Genomic DNA, 19571 nt, shown 5'->3' on the forward strand with positions numbered 1-19571 from the left:
ATTATTATTATTATTTAATATTTACAAGTAAAAAAAAATTAAATATTGAAATAAATGACAAATAAATAAAATTAATAATCTAAATACAACACAATATTATTATTTATACCAATAATTTATACTAATGTTGTTATTATTTATTTTATTTTATTTTTATTCTTACCATTTTTATGTTTGTTTTTATTTCTCTTATAATTGTTTCTTTTATTCCTGTTTATGTAAAGCACTTTGAATTGCCACTGTGTATGAAATGTGCTATATAAATAAACTTGCCTTGCCTTGCCTATTATTGGCTACTACACAAAGTATCATCATATTTCACAAGTTTGTCATTTTTATGCAGAAGCATTTTGTAAAAATAAAACAAATCAACTTATTAAACAAAACCAATTAAATCTATTCGTTTTTAATATTTAATATTATATTTAATATTATTTAATATTATATATTTAATATTAATTTTATATTTAATATTATATTATGAACATATCATGAACAAATTCCAGTATGCGCATCAAAAAAAAAGGGTGACGCAGTGGCGCAGTAGGTAGTGCTGTCGCCTCAAAGCAAGAAGGTTGCTGGTTCGAACCTCTGCTGGGTCAGTTGGCGTTTCTGTGTGGAGTTTGCATGATCTCCCTGTGTTTGATCCGGTTTCCCCCACAGTCCAAACACATGTGGTGCAGGTGAATTGGGTAGGCTAAATTGGTCATAGTGTATGTGTGTGAATGAGTGTGTATGGATGTTTCCCAGATATAGGTTGTGGCTGGAGGGGTATCCGCTACGTAAAAACGAGCTGGATAAGTTGGCGGTTCATTCCGCTGTGGCGACCCCAGATTAATAAAGGGACTAAGCCAGAAGAAAATAAATGAATGGACAAACCAGCAGGCTGAGCAAACTGTAAAACACCTGAAATGTTGTTTTGGTCATTCTAAAACGCCTTAATCATTTCAGTATGAGTGTTATTATATTATTAATGACCTCCAGAACGGAGAGCATCTGTGCTCCACGTCTCACGCCTTTAAACGCCACCACGCGCTCACTGCATGTCAGGATTGTCCTCTGAGGCGCAAGTCACTTATTAAATGAAGAAAAAATTGAGCAAAATTCTGCTTTTACTGTTGATATTTGGCACCAGTTAATCAGGAAGTGATGATTTTGTTCTCTTTGACTCACTGGATCGAAACGCTGCTTTATTCACACGTCTTTAATGCGATAATCCAGTTTTGCGTATAAAGTTAAATCACATTTTTGGATGGAAACACAGCTTGTGTGTGTGTGTGTGAGACGCTGACCTGTAGAGTGTCGTCCTCTTTGAGCAGCTCTTTCTGGGGAAACAGATCCCGGGCCTGAATGTACTCCAGGCTGGGCGGCCCCTCCTCACCCTGAAACACACACACAGACACACACACACATTAACACAATACAACCTCAGAAAAACACATACTGCAAAAATCTGAATTCTCATTGGTCGAAATACATTTGATTTGACCTTTGACCTCATGCCAGCACAATAGACCCTTTTCACAAGACTGTTATGACACGTTTAATCATTATGGAATAAAATCACTGTCATTAATATTTCGTGCGTAAATAAAATTCACGCATCCGTAATTATAAAATCGTAAAGGAAAACGGAGCGTACTCGTAATTTTACGAGGCTACAATTCCAAAATCTGCGATTAGAACAGACACAGATACGACATTTTGTTTTTCTGTTTGTTTATGACTGATAAATTTACGATGGGTGTACTTTACAAATCAGCATCTTAAATCTTTGATATTTTTTGAAAACATATGAACATTTATATGCATTTATGTATGTATTATATCATCTTTAGAACAAGTTAGAGCAAAACGAATGACTGCTTGTGTGAGGTGTGTGTAATGCAGTGTGTATGGAGGTGACACTGTAAATCTGACATTACTCTCTCTCTGGCTGCCGTTCTCAGTCTCACACTATTGTTTTCCTCTTTCTGAAAGTCTTGATAACACCGTCCTGCAGTTTTTCTGTTCTTATTTCAGCAAATAGGATTGTAAAATAATGATAACAATAATCATACAAAAATAATGAAAACAAATCACGCTAGACACGTCCTGTGCCTTATTGAGCAGAGTGTATGATAATGTCTGTCTTCTAGAAATCATGGACGATTTTATATTTATTCCACCTAGAGCTGCTGTTTTTTTCCAATATCTAGATGTCGCAATATTTTCTTTTATTGTGATGCATATTGCGATATGAAGAACAATTTTAAAAGATGAAATAGATAGCTCTATTTGGAAAAATACAATATAGTAATAGCATGACTTTGTAGTGGAGCGCATCTGCATATGATCTAATAAACCAAATGACAATGTGAACACGTACTGCTTTATAGGTTTTTTGAGAGTCTAACAGTATTCATTACACTGTATGATCTTCATTGCAGGCGGCGCGGTGGCTTAGTGGTTAGCACTGTGGCCTCCCAGCAAGAAGGTTGTTACTTCGAGTCCTGACTGGGCCAATTGGCATTTCTGTGTGGTGTGGGTTTCCTCTGGGTGCTCCGATTTCACTTATGCCCCATTCACACGGGGCTTCAGCGTCAACACTTGACGGAGGGCGTGTCTAAAGTTGATGCTGAGGCGATCGCCACAGCAGCGTCAGCTAATGAAATTAGTCAGCAATAGGCCATTGCCTGAGCTGGTGTATTTGCATAGAGCGATCTGATTGGCAGACGCTTCCGTCGGTGCTTGAAAAGTTGAGCAAGTTCCAACTTTTGCATCGAGCAACGCCTCTGAAGCGGCGCCCACGAATCCACAATGCAGTTCGGCAACGCCTGACATCACCCATTCAAAGTGAATGGGAAGCGTTGAAGCTGATGCCTCGTGTGAATGGGATGTTACAGTCCAAAGACATGCACAAGGTAGGCCCACACAGAATCTGCGCGCGCAGAATTCCGCAGATTTTTTCCGTCTGCCCCTAGCTATGGGTGAAATGATGAACTAAATTGGTCGTAGTGAGTGTGTGGGTGTGAATGTGAGTGTGTATAAATGTTTCCCAGTACTAAGTTGCTGTTGGAAGGGCATCCGCTGTGTAAAACATATGCTAGAATAGTTGGTGGTTCATTCCACTGTGGCGACCTCAGATGAATCAGACTAAGATGAAGGAAAATGAATGAATGAATCTTCATTGCATATATATTGTACATAAATACAATTAATCTTTCATGAAGTTAGTTAAAATGTTAATCTAGGTGTCTGAATGCTTTAAACTGGTTTGAAACGCGTACACAGCCACAGGCCTTAAAACACACACAAAAGGTAAGAGGTAACTTGGTAAACATGTCAGAGTACATACAAAAGGAACAATAACAGTCAATAAATGAAGCAAGTAACATATACATACATACATATATATATATATATATATATATATATATATATATATATATATATATATATATATATATATATATATATATATATATACATATACATACATATATATATATACACATACATATATATATATATATATATATATATATATATATATATATATATATATATATACATACACATATATACATACACATATATATATACATACACATATATATACATACACACATATATATATACACACATATATATACATACACACATATATATATACACACATATATATACATACACACATATATATATATATACATATATACATATATATACATATATATATATATATATATATATATATATATATATATATATATATATATATATATATATATATATATATATATATATATATATATATATATATATATATATATATATATAGTGATATAATGATAGAAATAATGACAATAAACAAGCAAGAAAGGACAACAGTAATAATCATTAACAACAACCACTACAATAATAAAAATAATAATAATAAAAATAAATCATAATTACTACAACTACTACAGAGAGTGTCTAATGTTACAACTATTACTACAGCCACAACCACTACTACAACGTTTACTACTACTGATACTATTACAACGACTACTATCACTGATACTACTACTACAACAACAACATCTACTACCACTGATACTACTACTACAACAACAACATCTACTACCACTGATACTACTACAACAACAACAACATCTACTACCACTGATACTACTACTACAACAACAACATCTACTACCACTGATACTACTACTACATCTACTACCACTGATACTACTACTACAACAACAACATCTACTACCACTGATACTACTACTACTACAACAACAACAACATCTACTACCACTGATACTACTACTACAACAACAACAACAACAACAACATCTACTACCACTGATACTACTACTACTACTACATCTACTACCACTGATACTACTACTACAACAACAACAACATCTACTACCACTGATACTACTACTACATCTACTACCACTGATACTACTACTACAACAACAACATCTATTACCACTGATACTACTACTACATCTACTACCACTGATACTACTACTACAACAACAACATCTACTACCACTGATACTACTACAACAACAACAACATCTACTACCACTGATACTACTACTACAACAACAACAACATCTACTACCACTGATACTACTACTACATCTACTACCACTGATACTACTACTACAACAACAACATCTACTACCACTGATACTACTACTACTACAACAACAACAACATCTACTACCACTGATACTACTACTACAACAACAACAACATCTACTACCACTGATACTACTACTACTACTACATCTACTACCACTGATACTACTACTACAACAACAACATCTACTACCACTGATACTACTACTACATCTACTACCACTGATACTACTACTACAACAACAACATCTATTACCACTGATACTACTACTACATCTACTACCACTGATACTACTACTACAACAACAACAACAACAACATCTACTACCACTGATACTACTACTACATCTACTACCACTGATACTACAACAACAACATCTACTACCACTGATACTACTACTACTACTACTACATCTACTACCACTAATACTATTACTACCACTGATACTATTACAACGACTGCTACCACTGACACTACTACATCTACTACTACTGATACTATTACAATGACTACTACCACTGATACTACTACTACAACAACAACTACAACAACATCTACTACTACTGATACTATTATAACGACAACTACCACTGATACTACTACTACTTTTCTGAACAGCTGCTGTGGTGGTCATGGAGGAGTGGAGAGCATGAGACTGATTCCTGTGACGCTCCAGGGAGAGACGAGTCTCCGCTGAGGTCCAGCTTCCAGCCTCCAGCGCTTAGACTGCAGCTCTACACAAGACGTTTGGCCAGTTGAGAAATGGTCGTGCCCAACTAAGCCTGGTTCTTTCCAGGTTTTTTTAATTTTAGTGATATAATGATAGAAATAATGACAATAAACAAGCAAGAAAGGACAACAGTAATAATCATTAACACCAACCTCTACTACATTAATAAAAATAATAATAATAAAAATAAATCACAAATACTACAACTACTACTACAGAGTTTCTAATGTTACAACTATTACTACAGCCACAACCACTACTACAACGTTTACTACTACTGATACTATTACAACGACTACTACCACTGATACTACTACTACAACAACATCTACTACCACTGATACTACTACTACTACAACAACATCTACTACCACTGATACTACTACTACAACAACAACAACATCTACTACCACTGATACTACTACTACTACAACAACATCTACTACCACTGATACTACTACTACAACAACAACATCTACTACCACTGATACTACTACTACAACAACAACATCTACTACCACTGATACTACTACTACTACAACAACATCTACTACCACTGATACTACTACTACTACAACAACATCTACTACCACTGATACTACTACTACTACAACAACATCTACTACCACTGATACTACTACTACAACAACAACATCTACTACCACTGATACTACTACTACAACAACAACATCTATTACCACTGATACTACTACTACTACTACATCTACAACAACATCTACTACCACTGATACTACTACTACTACTACATCTACTACCACTGATACTACTACAACAACAACAACAACATCTACTACCACTGATACTACTACTACTACTACTACATCTACTACCACTGATACTACAACAACAACAACAACAACAACAACATCTACTACCACTGATACTACTGCAACAACAACATCTACTACCACTGATACTACTACTACAACAACATCTACTACCACTGATACTACTACTACTACAAAAACAAAATCTACTACCACTGATACTACTACTCTATCTACTACCACTGATACTACTACTACTACTACAACAACAACATCTACTACCGCTGATACTACTACTGATACTATTACAATGACTACTACCACTGATACTACTACAACAACAACAACAACATCTACTACCACTGATACTACTACTACTACTACATCTACTACCACTGATACTACTACTACATCTACTACCACTGATACTACTACTACTACTACTACTACTACTACATCTACTACCACTGATACTATTACTACATCTACTACCTCTGATACTACAACAACAACATCTACTACCACTGATACTACTACTACTACTACATCTACTACCACTGATACTACTACTACATCTACTACCACTGATACTACTACTACTACTACTACATCTACTACCACTGATACTATTACTACATCTACTACCTCTGATACTACAACAACATCTACTACCACTGATACTACTACTACATCTACTACCACTGATACTACTACTACCACTGATACTATTACAACGACTGCTACCACTGACACTACTACATCTACTACTACTGATACTATTACAATGACTACTACCACTGATACTACTACTACAACAACATCTACTACTACTGATACTATTACAACGACTACTACCACTGATACTACTACTACTTTTCTGAACAGCTGCTGTGGTGGTCATGGTGGAGTGGAGAGCATGAGACTGATTCCTGTGACGCTCCAGGGAGAGACGAGTCTCCGTTGAGGTCCAGCTTCCAGCGCCTAGACTGCAGCTCTACACAAGACGTTTGGCCAGTTGAGAAATGGTCGTGCCCAACTAAGCCTGGTTCTTTCCAGGTTTAATTCTTCACTTTCAATTTGTTCATTGATTCGTTGCATGGGATTTGTCCCATTTGTCCCATAATTATAAAAAAAATAAATAAAACGCCCACAAACGATGCATTTTTTGGCGACTTTATGGTTAAACTTTGCAATAACTCCACAAGCATGTGTGTTTTTAACTATATCCTGATTAGGGTTAGTATATAGACTATATCCTGAACTATAATCTTGATTCAACATTGCAGATTCTGACGATGGTGCATGTGCACGTTGCAATATCGATGCTGAAACTATATATTGCGCAGCCTTAATTCCACCCCAAAAAATTACTTTGAATCATGGAAACCCTGCAGCGTGTCCTTGGACTCAAGTTAATTTCTCCCCAATAAATTGGCTGTAGGTCAGAGTTTGAGACGCTGCAGAAATCGGTCATCACCGGCGTACGTGTTCACACACATCACGCAGTGGATTAAACATTGATCTGAAGAGACCTTGAGCTCTGTTTACATCACAAGACCAGGTGAAAGACCTGCAGCGGCAGCAGACAATAAAGTGGGCTGCATATCAAAAATGTAATCTCCATAATGATCAATAACAGCATAGAGTTAAAGGCTAAATTATTCATGCTCCTTTAAATAAGTAGTACTATGTATTTACTTATGTTTTAATGCCACATCAGCAGTATTGGCTATATTCTAATGTTCGTTCAGATGGGCTGCTAGTGGCTGGGATGTACAAGAAAAGAAATCAAAAAGCCACCCTGGTGACTGACACATCCTTTTCATTTACAGTCTCCTCACTGCTGCTAGTCACGGCACTCATTTTCAGTTTTCATGTATGTTATTCTGACCTGAGATGGCAATGACGCAACCTAAGTTCGTTCACATATTGCGTGTGTAAAAGCACAAGTGCATGGTTAACTTCAACGGCGACCATCTTCAGAGGAGGACAAATGAACAAACCATTGCTGCAGTTCAAGTTCTTCTGAAAAGTTGAGACGTTTTTAACTAGGTGCATCTGGAAGCATGCCACGTGCGGGCCGCTTGCAAACCATGAGCATGTCGCTCCCTATTTGCGCACGCAGGTCACAAATATTTCTGCAGTTTGTTTCTGAAATGAGTTCATTTGTCTGGGTGCTCATTTGCATAATCATTAAGAAGAGACAGAGCAAATGACCCAGACAGACCGTCTATGACATCCTGCGGTCACAAACACTGCAGACTACAGCCAGATGGACAGAGGTGTGTGTGTGTGTGTGTGTGTGTGTGTGTGTGTGTGTGTGTGTGTGTGTGTGTGTGTTTTTGTGAGAGAAAGAGAAACCTGACATAAAACCTGCCTGTGCACATATGCATGTCTGTATATGTATGTAGATATATTTATATAGAGACACTCACCGGCCACTTTATTAGGTACACCTGTCCAACTGCTCGTTGATGCAAACGTCTAATCTGCCATTCACATGGCATCAGCTCAATACATTTAGGCACGTAGACATGGTCAAGACGATCTGCTGTCGCTCAAAGTGAGCATCAGAATGGGGAAGAAAGGGGATTTAAGTGACTTTGAACGTGGCATGATTGTTGTTGCCAGACGGGCTGCTCTGAGTATTTCAGAAACTGCTGATCTACTGGGATTTTCACGCTCAAATAAGCACTCGTTACAACCGAGGTCTGCAGAAGAGCATCTCTGAACACACAACACGTCCAACCTTGAGGCGGATGGGCTACAGCAGCAGAAGACCACACCGGGTGCCGCTCCTGTCAGCTAAGAACAGGAAACTGAGGCTACAATTCACACAGGCTCACCAAAACTGGACAATAGAAGATTGGAGAAATGTTGCCTGGTCTGATGAGTCTCCATTTCTGTTACCACATTCGGATGCTCGGCTCAGAATTGGGCCTCAACAACATGAAAGCATGGATCCATCCTGCCTTATATTAACGGTTCAGGCTGGTGGTGGTGGTGTAATGGTGTGGGGGAGATTTTCTTGGCACACTTTAGGTCCATTAGTATTAATTGAACATCGTGTCAACGCCACAGCCTACCTGAGTATTGCTGCTGACCATGTCCATCTCTTTATGACCACAGTGTCTCCATCTTCTGATGGCTACTTCCAGCAGGATAACGCACCATGTCATAAAGCGTGAATCATCTCAGACTGGTTTCTTGAACATGACAATGAGTTCACTGTACTCAAATGGCCTCCACAGTCACCAGAGCTCAATCCAATAGAGCACCTTTGGGATGTGGTGGAACGGGAGATTGGCATCATGGATGTGCAGCCGACAAATCTGCAGCAACTGTGTGATGCTATCATGTCAATATGGAGCAAAATCTCTGAGGAATATTTCCAGTAGCTTGTTGAATCTCTGCCATGAAGGATTAAGGCAGTTCTGAAGGCAAAAGGGGGTCCAACCAAGTACTAGTAAGGTGTACCTAATAAAGTGGCCAGTGAATGTGTGTGTGTGTGTGTGTGTGTGTGTGTGTGTGTGTGTGTGTGTGTGTGTGTGTGTGTGTGTATAGAATATATGTAGTTCTTAGTGCCTGTATGTGTATTTGTCTCTCTCATTTGTCTTTGAGTCTGTGTGTTGTCTCTCACTTTCTGTGCGTGTGTGTGTGTGTGTGTGTGTGTGTGTGTGTGTGTGTGTGTGTGTGTGTGTGTGTGTGTGTGTGTGTGTGCGTGTGTGTTTCTGCATCTGAGCTGGAAACATGATGGAAACTGATGGGGAAATTAAGCCCAATCAAATTATTAATAAATAAACAAAGATGATCTGATTAATGAAGAGTTTTCCCTGCTAGAGGAGAGAAACGCCCAGATCATCGGCCTGTTTACAATCCATCACAGAGCACTTTAATAGTGTCTGAACTTAAACATGATTAGTGTTGACACTGAAAGCTCTCCGCCTGCTAATTCTGTGCTATACATCCTCATTAGCGTGAGATGCTAAAGAAGAGACGACTTAAATAGATGAGTTAAGCTTTAAAGGGATAGTTCACACACAACTCTTTTAAATGTACTCACTATTTACTCATCCTCAAGTGGTTATAAACATTTATGTTGAACACTAACAGAAGATAATTTAAAGAGAGCTGAAAACCTGTAACCATGTGCATAGTAGGAAAAACAAATACTAATCAATGGTTACAAGTTTTCAGCTTTTTGAAACAAGTTAAGGGTGAGAAAGGGATGACAGAATTTTCATTTATAATTATTAAACAGGAAAAGATTCTCATCCCAGCTGCATCACACTCGGCAGCAAACCACCCCAGTACATGCTGGAGGTCCATGTTCGATGAAGCTAACAGAACAACAACGTCTGCGAATAACAGAGCCAGTGTGACGTGGCTGGGATGAGAATCAGCACCTCCAAATCCGATACCATGGTTCTCCACCGGAAAAAGGTGGTTTGCCATCTCCAGGTTGGAGGAAAGTCCTTACCCCAGGTACCCACAGTTCAAGTATCTTGGGGTTTTGTTTACAAGTGGTGGAAGGACGGAAAGTGAGATTGACAGGCGGATTGGTGCAGCGGCAGCAGTAATGCTGTGATGCTGAGCCGAAAGGCAAAGCTCTTGATTTACTGGTCAATCAACGTTCCTACTCTCACCTATGATCATGAGCTTTGGGTCAAGACCGAAAGGACAAGATCTCGGAAACAAGCGGCCGAAATGACTTTCCTTCACATGGTGGCAGGGCGCACTCTTATGGATACGGTGAGGAGCTCTGTCACCCGGAAGGAGCTCGGAGTAGAGCAGCTGCTCCTTTACATCCAGAGAAGTCAGCAGAGGTGGCTCGGGCATCTGTTTCAGATGCCTCCTGGACGCCTACCTGGGGAGGTGTTTCAGGCATGTCCCACCAGGAGGAGGCCTCAAGGAAGACCCAGGGACTATGTCTCTCGGCTGGCCTGGGAATGCCTCGGGATCCCCCCGGAGGAGCTGGAGGAAGTGTCTGGGGAGAGGGAAGTCTGGGGTTCTCTCCTAAGACTGCTGCCCCGTGACCCAGCCCCAGAAAAGCAGAAGAAAATGAATAAATGAATGAATGAGTGATTAAAAGATAATCGGGCCTGACTCAGCATGAATGCTGTTTTTCAGCAGGTTCCTGCTCTGCAGAACATAGAAACATACAGACACCCTTAACATCTCATCCATCAACACATGAGAAAAACACAAACAGTCACCAATCAAACAACATGAAGAGAACCAGGCTACTATCTCAGTGGCTACAGCGATAGTTGACCATCAGATGATGAGCATGGGGTTTTTAAAAGTCTCAGTGTTGGAATTGTTTTTAGATGTTGTGGAATGTCATTCCAGGTTTTTGTGAACACATTAAAGAAAGATCTCTGTCCATAACAGATTTTAAAAGCCAGTGACGGCAAACATCCATTCGTTACAGATCTGGTGGAACGATCAGTCCTTGTATTAGGTTTTGGTACCAAAGCACAAAGGGCTGCTGAGGTAGAACCATGTAAAATTTGATAGTAGAGTTTAATCCCTGTGTTCATGATGTAATTTTGAAAAGATTAAGCATTAGATGCTGAAAACAATGAAGGAGGTGTACTGTCCCTTTACAGGGTATATACAGAACTTCTCAAGTTGAATTTAATACCTTTTACTAGCTTTTTTAATACCTTCAAAAAACTGAATACCAGCACGACTTTGAGCTGCAACTGCAGTGACGTAAAAGAAATATATTCCTGAATGAAATAACATTGCAGATAACATAGACATTTCAAGAGTTCACACTTAGCTGATGATCCATCAAAAGCTTGTTTGGCATGCTGTCCCGGGAGAGAGCCTCGAGGCCGGGGCTTCCTCCCGTTTGCAGAGCGAGAGGGGAGCCTGAGCTCGGTGGATCTCAGAACTCCCCATCTGCAGTAGCTAAGGGAACATGTGGGGAAAAAAAGGGGCTAGACAAATGCTTGATTGTTATGCATGCTGTATATCTTTGGATGGTGGGAGGAAACTGGAGAACCCGGGGAAAACCCACATGGACATGGGGAGAATATACAAACTCCTCAAAAATACGCCTACCGAACTGGCAGGACCAGGGCTGGCAGTGTTCTTGCTGTGGGGCTAACAGTGCTAACCACTGGGCCTCCGTTATTTATAGTAGCTTATGGCTCATATGATTGGATGATACTGATTACCTTAATACGAGATCGGCAGTGATAAATCATAAGCACGTGATCCTCTCGAAATTAGTTTATAAATAAACCTCACTTAGGTAAAACATTTAGGATTCATCAAGATGTCACAATGGGCCTTTGTCCATCATTTTTAAGCAATATCATTTGTCATCAATGTCAATAGCCGCTCTTCTAAGAACAGTTCAGTACGGTTACGTTTGTTTCTCCACTGAGCCTGCAACGGCGCGACATGATTACAAACCGTTCTCGGCCCTGTTAGACAACCGTGCTGAACTGTGCCGATGGATTCTGTGTGACTGTGTTGACGTCGCAGCTCTGTTGCCAAGCTACCACCAGTGTTGCCAGATATAGTGGACTTTTCCAGCCCAAAAGCTGTCCAAACCAAACTAAACGCACACACACAAAAAAAGACCCCCAAAATATTAGATGAATGTTTTATTTATTTTTAATTGAAATCAACCTAGTTACTTTAACTGTCATAATTGTTAACCATACAGCAGCCAACACCAGCGGTCACAGAACCACAACATAACCGGATCACATCCAAACACTGCCCCCCCTGAGTATGTTTTACTTTCGAAATGGGGTATAAATTCATCCCATTTGGCATTTTAAATTTTTTTAAACATAATTAGGTGCTGCTCGACCAATCAGACGATGCTTCTATGTTTGTTCTTGCTGTCAATTGCGGGAAACAACGATCGATAAAAGTGTCATGATAAACCGCTGAACTGCAGGCGCTGTGTGATGTGCGTCTTCTTGCATCGCGGCTGATGCCAACTACAGGCTTTAAAGCCAGAGGTCCTCCAGCCAAAGGTCCGAAAACTTGCATTTCCCCATGTTTTAATTTAATTGAAGAAAGAAAGCGATCTCACCTATATGGTTAGCAGCAAGCCAGCCAGGTTGTTTCAGCACACGTGCGAACGAACACCACCTCACATGATATCGCTCAGGTCTTACTCTCAACATATAAATAAATCCACGCAAATTTTAGAATAAAGGCCAGCACTTAACACAAATTGAACATTCATCTAAAAAAAATTGGGCTCAAATATAATTTTACTTTTTAATGCATGTTTTAATGCATGTTTCATGTTTATTTATTAATAATTTTAATGCTTTTTAATTTTGGCAAATTCCTCTTACTACCTACAACCCCGAATACACCCTGCTTTAAAGCATTTAGTCAAAACAGAAACACACACTGCTAACAAAACGTTAACCAAAAACACAATGTGAACATTCATTCTTAGTCTTTATTTCAGAGGTCACCACAGCGGAATGAACCGCCAACTATTCCAGTATTACAGAGCGGATGCCCTTTCAGCTGCAAGCCAGTACCCATACACACTCATTCACACACAAACTTACACACTACGGCCAATTTAGTTCATCAATTCCCCTATAGCGCATGTGTTTGGACTGTGGGGGAAACCGGAGCACCCGGAGGAAACCCACGCCAACACGGAGAGAACATGCAAAGTCCACACAGAAATGCCAACTGACCCAGCCAGGACTTGAACCAGCAACCTTCCTGCTGTGAGACCACAGTGCTAACCACCAAGCCGCCCACAATGTGTATATTTACTTTGCAATCCACTGATATAGTGTTTAATAACATTTATATCCACAATTTTATTTCGTTTTTGTCCACTCGGCTCATTGTAATGCATTCTGTGCAAAAATCTTGTATGCAAAATCCACAAAATAAAGTCTTATAAAGAAGAAGAATCATGCCATCTGCGTTTTGATGTCTTAGCATGCCACCTACGTAGTGCACTAGGTTTTGGAACGGAGCCTAAGAGTGTATTTGGCTGGAGGGGATAAAGTTCTGTCAGTTCAGAGAAAGGAATGTCTGATCATTCTTCATCTTCTGCTTTATCTGATGTAAATTATCCAGCACTTTCTCCATTAAGCAGACCAGTGTTTCCATGTCTCCAGGCTCAGAGCCAGCAGAAACTCTCAGAGAAATGAAGAACACAAGAACGTGTGTGTGTGTGCGTGTGTGCGTGTGTGCGCGTGTGCTTGGTATAAATGAGCACACACCCTTTTGAAAATGAATACTTTTATCCATTTCTCAGTGAATATGGAGTGTAATCTTTGGTGCATTTTAACAAAACAGTTTTATTAAATAATTAATATGCATTAAAATAAGAGTTTGGTCACATAAACGTCTTTAGGAATAGAAAGAATACATTTCAATTAAAATAAAATAAGCCAAAAAATAAATAATAAATAAAATATACAACATTTCAACTAAATTAGACAGTTTTAAGTTTCTTTTGATTTTTTTCTGTTTATTAAAATTTTATTGACTATTTTTCCCAACATAACTGGCAGCTCGCTCTCTGCAATTCTCACAGGGTCACCCACTGAAGCTAAGCAGGGCTGAGACCACATGGAAAAGCTAAGTTGCTGTTGGAAGTGGTGTTAGTGAGGCCAGCAGGGGGCGCCCAACCTGCAGTCTGTGTGGGTCCTAATGCCCCAGTATATTGATGGGGATGTTACTGCTCAGTGAGCACTGTCTTTCAGATGAGATGAGAGTTAAACTGAGGTCTTGACTCTCTGTGGTCGTTAAAAACCCCATCATCCTGGCCAAATTTGCCCACTGGCTTCTGTCCACATTGGACTCCTAAACATCCCCATATCATAATTGGCTTCATCACTCTGTCTCATCTCCACCAATCAGCTGGTGTGTGGTCTTGGGCAATATGGCTGCAGTCGTGTCATCCAGGTGGATGCTGCACATTGGTGCTGGATGAGGAGATTTCCCCCCAATGTGTAGAGTGCTTTGAGTGTCCAGAAAGAAAGCGCTATATAAATGTAAGAAATTACTATTATTAACATAATAATTTGGTTGTGGGAATTTTGGACAGATTTTCAGTTTGTTTGTTTGAGTAGTTCATCAGTTTGGACTTTGGTACTGAATAGTCTAAAGCAGGGATCACCAATCTTGTTCCTGGAGGGCCGGTGTCCTGCAGATTTTAGCTCCAACCCTAATCGAACCCACCTGAACAAGCTAATCAAGGTCTGAAGCTGCGGTCACACTGGGCTTTTCCTCCCATAGACTTCCATTCATACGCACGCGAATGCGTCAGACCGGAAACGCAGGGTCATGAGTTTCGCATGTTGCTGCGGTGCAAAGTTCAAGCTTGGTGAACTCTGACCAGCAAAATCGCATCACTTGACTGCCTGAGTTCATTCGAGGATCAAAACAGGACCTCTCTGGACAGAAATTTAAAACATGGAGCAATCGCTCACTTTATTAAATGTCTAATCATCTTGTTTAATCCCGCCCCTTTTCGCAGCGCAGAATTTCGCACACACAAACTCTGGTGTGACCGCAGCTTTACTAGGTATACTTGAAACACCTGGCAGGTGTGTTGAGGCAAGTTGGAGCTAAACCCTGCAGGGACACCGGCCCTCCAGGAACGAGATTGGTGACGCCTGGTCTGAAGTATATGCATTAATATATTATTGTTTTAATGAAATTGAAGAAATGAGTACATATCACACCAACATTAAAACAATTAGACTGGTTACCAGTGCACCAAAGGATAGATTTTATGACACTTTTATTAGTTTATAAAGCACTACACAACATGACACAACCTTACATTTCTGACTACTTATCTAGATACAATCTAAACTGTTTGCTACGCTCTTCTAGGACTGGACTTTTAGAAGTTCACTCTGTAAATCTGATCTGACGGCACCTCTTCAGACACTATGCTCCAAAAATTGTCTCCCAAATGAAGTGAAAGAATCCCCCAGCATTCAGGTTTTAAAAAAGCGTGTTGAGACACACCTTTATAAAATCGCATATGCATATAACAGTATGTGAAGTGGAAGCATTTTACGTATATATGTATATGGTGTAGGTGCATGTATGTATGCATGTACGGTGCGGGCATGTATATGCATATATAAGGATTATTGTGTGTGTGATTGTGTAGATATATGCATATATGCGTGTACATGTATGCTTTTATCTTTTTATGAGTATATATTTGTTTATTTTGCTTTATTTGTCTATACATTTTTTAAATTTGGTTTATTTTACAATGCTTGTTTGTTGTTTGTGAAGCGCTTTGAATACAAATAAAATTTATTATTATTATTATTATTATAATAAAGCATCCTGTGGAAAATATTAATATAAAAGACATAGACAAACAAACATAAATATATTCATATACTTTTTGTTAGCAGACAAAAACATTAACGATTTGGAGTGGCCCAGCCAGAGTCCTGACTTAAATCCAATTGAGAATCTGTGGAGGAAGCTAAAGAAAAGGGTAACTGCTAAAGATGAATGGGCAAAAATACCAGTGAAGACATGCAAAAAGCTGCTCAGCAACTATAGGAAGTGTTTGATTGCTATAATAGCCAATAAGACTTTTCTATTGATTATTGAGAAGAGTATGAATAATTCTGGACATGCCACTTTTTGTTTAAATGTAAATAAAGGCTGAGAAATACTCTTTCTCCACAATAATGTCTCTTGTACATCATATTATTATCTTTTGGAAGGAGCCGGTGTCATTTCCAGCCCAATAAAACAAGCTTGCGGGCTGAAAAAAAGTAACCAAGTCAAAATTTGCCAAATTCGAGATCGACTGTGTATATACAGCGCACACATATATCAATATGTAGCCTGTCAGTCATATGATCCACTGATGAAATATTCATGACTACTGATTTACACCAAAAATAACTGTGATAGTGTCCATGTATCGATATAACACTGCCATAAAAAAACATCACTATTATGTTGTATCAATATTTTTCCCCATCTCTACTAACCAAGAACGAGAATTAAACAGTCGATCCTGATTTACGGTTTCATTGAAATACCTCAGGTTTGCCTTCATCTGCAGTAAATAACCGCTTGGATGTGAAGGCATCAGACAAGAGTAATCAATCACAGCACAGAAATGAGGAACAGGAGAACGCGCTGACAGATTTAAGATCAATCTTTCTGATGGCAGGAGTTTTCTCTCCATCACTTCATCACAGTCTCTCCTCCTGCAATCAGCTGATGGACAATCTGATCTGCTGAGTCTGCGTTCAGCACCACATCTGAACATTCAGTCCTGAGATCCACACGTCCTTATTTTTCACTAGCAAAAATGAACCAATTCTGACACCAATTTCCAGTTCATTTGATTGCTGTAGTAGAGAATACATGATCATCATCATGCATATGCGTTATTCATATTAGAGCTGAACAATATATCTTTGAGCATCGATATCACAATGTGTGTATCCGCAATAGTCACATCGCAGGGTTAGATTATTTATTAAAGACTAAAAGATAAAATACTATTAATGGATATTGCCACAGCCATATCACCCTGCAGGTTACTCGCTGAAGCTAAGCAGGGCTGAGCTTGGTCAGTACCTGGATGGGGGACCACATGGGAAAACTAGGTTGCTGCCGGAAGTGGTGTTGGTGAGGCCAGCAGGGGGCGCTGCACACTGGTGCGGAGATACTTCATTATTTATAATTTTATATGTAAGCATAAGAACGCATGAAGATTATAAACTTTTGCTCTCATGATAATAATAAACAATAATCCCAAGTCAACATTGCATATCCTCTGATGTCACTATCGTGGATGCACACATTGCGATATGGATGCTGTAACCTGATATTGTGCAGCCCTATGGACCGCTGCATCTTTAATTCAGCTCTGGAGCTCCTCAAAAGCCACTGATCGGCCGAGACGAGGAGATTTTGCTCTCCTGATGAGGATCGGCTGCAGACGTGCTATAAAAAGCTGCGAGACACCGGGATCTTCAATCAGACCAATGACAGCGTCTCCTGCGAGTCACAGGACAGAAATAGGACAGGGAACGAGGCCAAAACGAGACCAAAGCACAAGCACAACCCAAACATACGGAAAGTGACGACAGAAGAGGAAAGTAAAGAGGATACAGTGAGCTATTATTAGCAGCAGACTGAAGCGGAGAGGCTGGAAACGTTCACACCACGTTAGGTCAACGTTCAGACAACGAATGCTGAGTCACATTCAGCCCCTGCTGACTGAAATGCAAATTGAAAAACTATGCGTGTGTCTGTGTGTGTGTGTGTGTGTGTATTTGCATGTGTGTATCTGCATCTCTCAGTCTCTGTGTGTGTCAATGTGTGTCTGTACATATCTCTATGTGTGAGTGTGTGTATCTGCATGTGTGTATCAGCATGCGTCTGTACATATCACTATGTGTGTGTGTGTGTGTGTGTGTGTGTGTGTGTGTGTGTATCAGCATGTGTCTGTACCTCTCTCACTATACGTGTGTCTGTCTGTGTGTGTGCATGTGTGTATCTGCAGGTGTGTATCAGCGTGTGTCTGTACCTCTCTCACTATATGTGTGTCTGTCTGCACATCTCTCTCTGTGTGTGTGCATGTGTGTGTGTGCGCGTGTATCAGCATGTGTCTGTACCTCTCTCAATACATGCGTGTCTGTTTGCACATCTCTGTGTGCGTGCGCATGCGTGTATCAGTCTGTCTGTACATATCTCTATGTGTGTGTGCACTTGTGTATCTGCAGGTGTGTATCAGCGTGTGTCTGTACCTCTCTCACTATATGTGTGTCTGTCTGCACATCTCTCTGTGTGTGTGTGCATGTGTGTGTGCGCGTGTATCAGCATGTGTCTGTACATATTAGTGTGCGTGGGAGTGTGTGTGTCTGCAGGTGTGTATCAGCGTGTCTGTACATCTCAGTGTGTTTCTGAAACTTTGTTTCTGTGTGTGTGAGAGAGAGAGAGTGATAAAGTGTGTGTGTGTGTGTGTGCGTGTATCAGCGTCTGTCTGTACATCTCTCAGTGTGTTTCTAAATCTGTTTGTGTGTGTGTGTGTGTGTGTGTGTGTGTGTGTGTGTGTGTGTGTGTGTGTGTGTCAGCGTGTCTGTACATCTCTGTGTGTGTGTGTCTGCAGGAGTGTATCAGCATGTCTGTACATCTCAGTGCGTTTCTGAAACTTTCTGTGTGTGTGTGTGTGTGTGCGCATCAGCGTGTCTGTACAGATCTGTGTGTGTGCGTTTCTGCATCTGCATGTGTTCTTGTACATCTCTCAGTGTGTCTGCAGGTGTGTATCAGCTTGTGTCTGTACAGATCTATGCGTGTGTGTTTCTGCATGTGTTCCTTTACCTCTCTCAGTGTATGTGTGTGTCTGCAGGTGTGTATCAGCGTGTGTCTGTACATCTCCCAGTACGTTTCTGAATCTGTGTGT

General features: G+C 39.9%; 1 long non-coding RNA gene across 2 annotated transcripts in view; it reads right to left on the reverse strand.

The window, feature by feature from the left end:
* Nucleotides 1–1296: 1296 nt before the first annotated feature.
* Nucleotides 1297–19571, reverse strand: part of LOC130228786 (uncharacterized) — an 86627-nt gene continuing 68352 nt past the window's right edge. For both annotated transcript variants that reach the window (XR_008837809.1, XR_008837808.1), the window contains exon 3: nt 1297–1382. This is a non-coding gene — a long non-coding RNA (uncharacterized LOC130228786). The remainder of the gene's footprint in view (nt 1383–19571) is intronic.

The sequence above is a fragment of the Danio aesculapii genome, chromosome 5 (genome assembly GCF_903798145.1).
Source record: "Danio aesculapii chromosome 5, fDanAes4.1, whole genome shotgun sequence".
In the NCBI taxonomy this organism is placed as follows: Eukaryota; Metazoa; Chordata; class Actinopteri; order Cypriniformes; family Danionidae; genus Danio; species Danio aesculapii.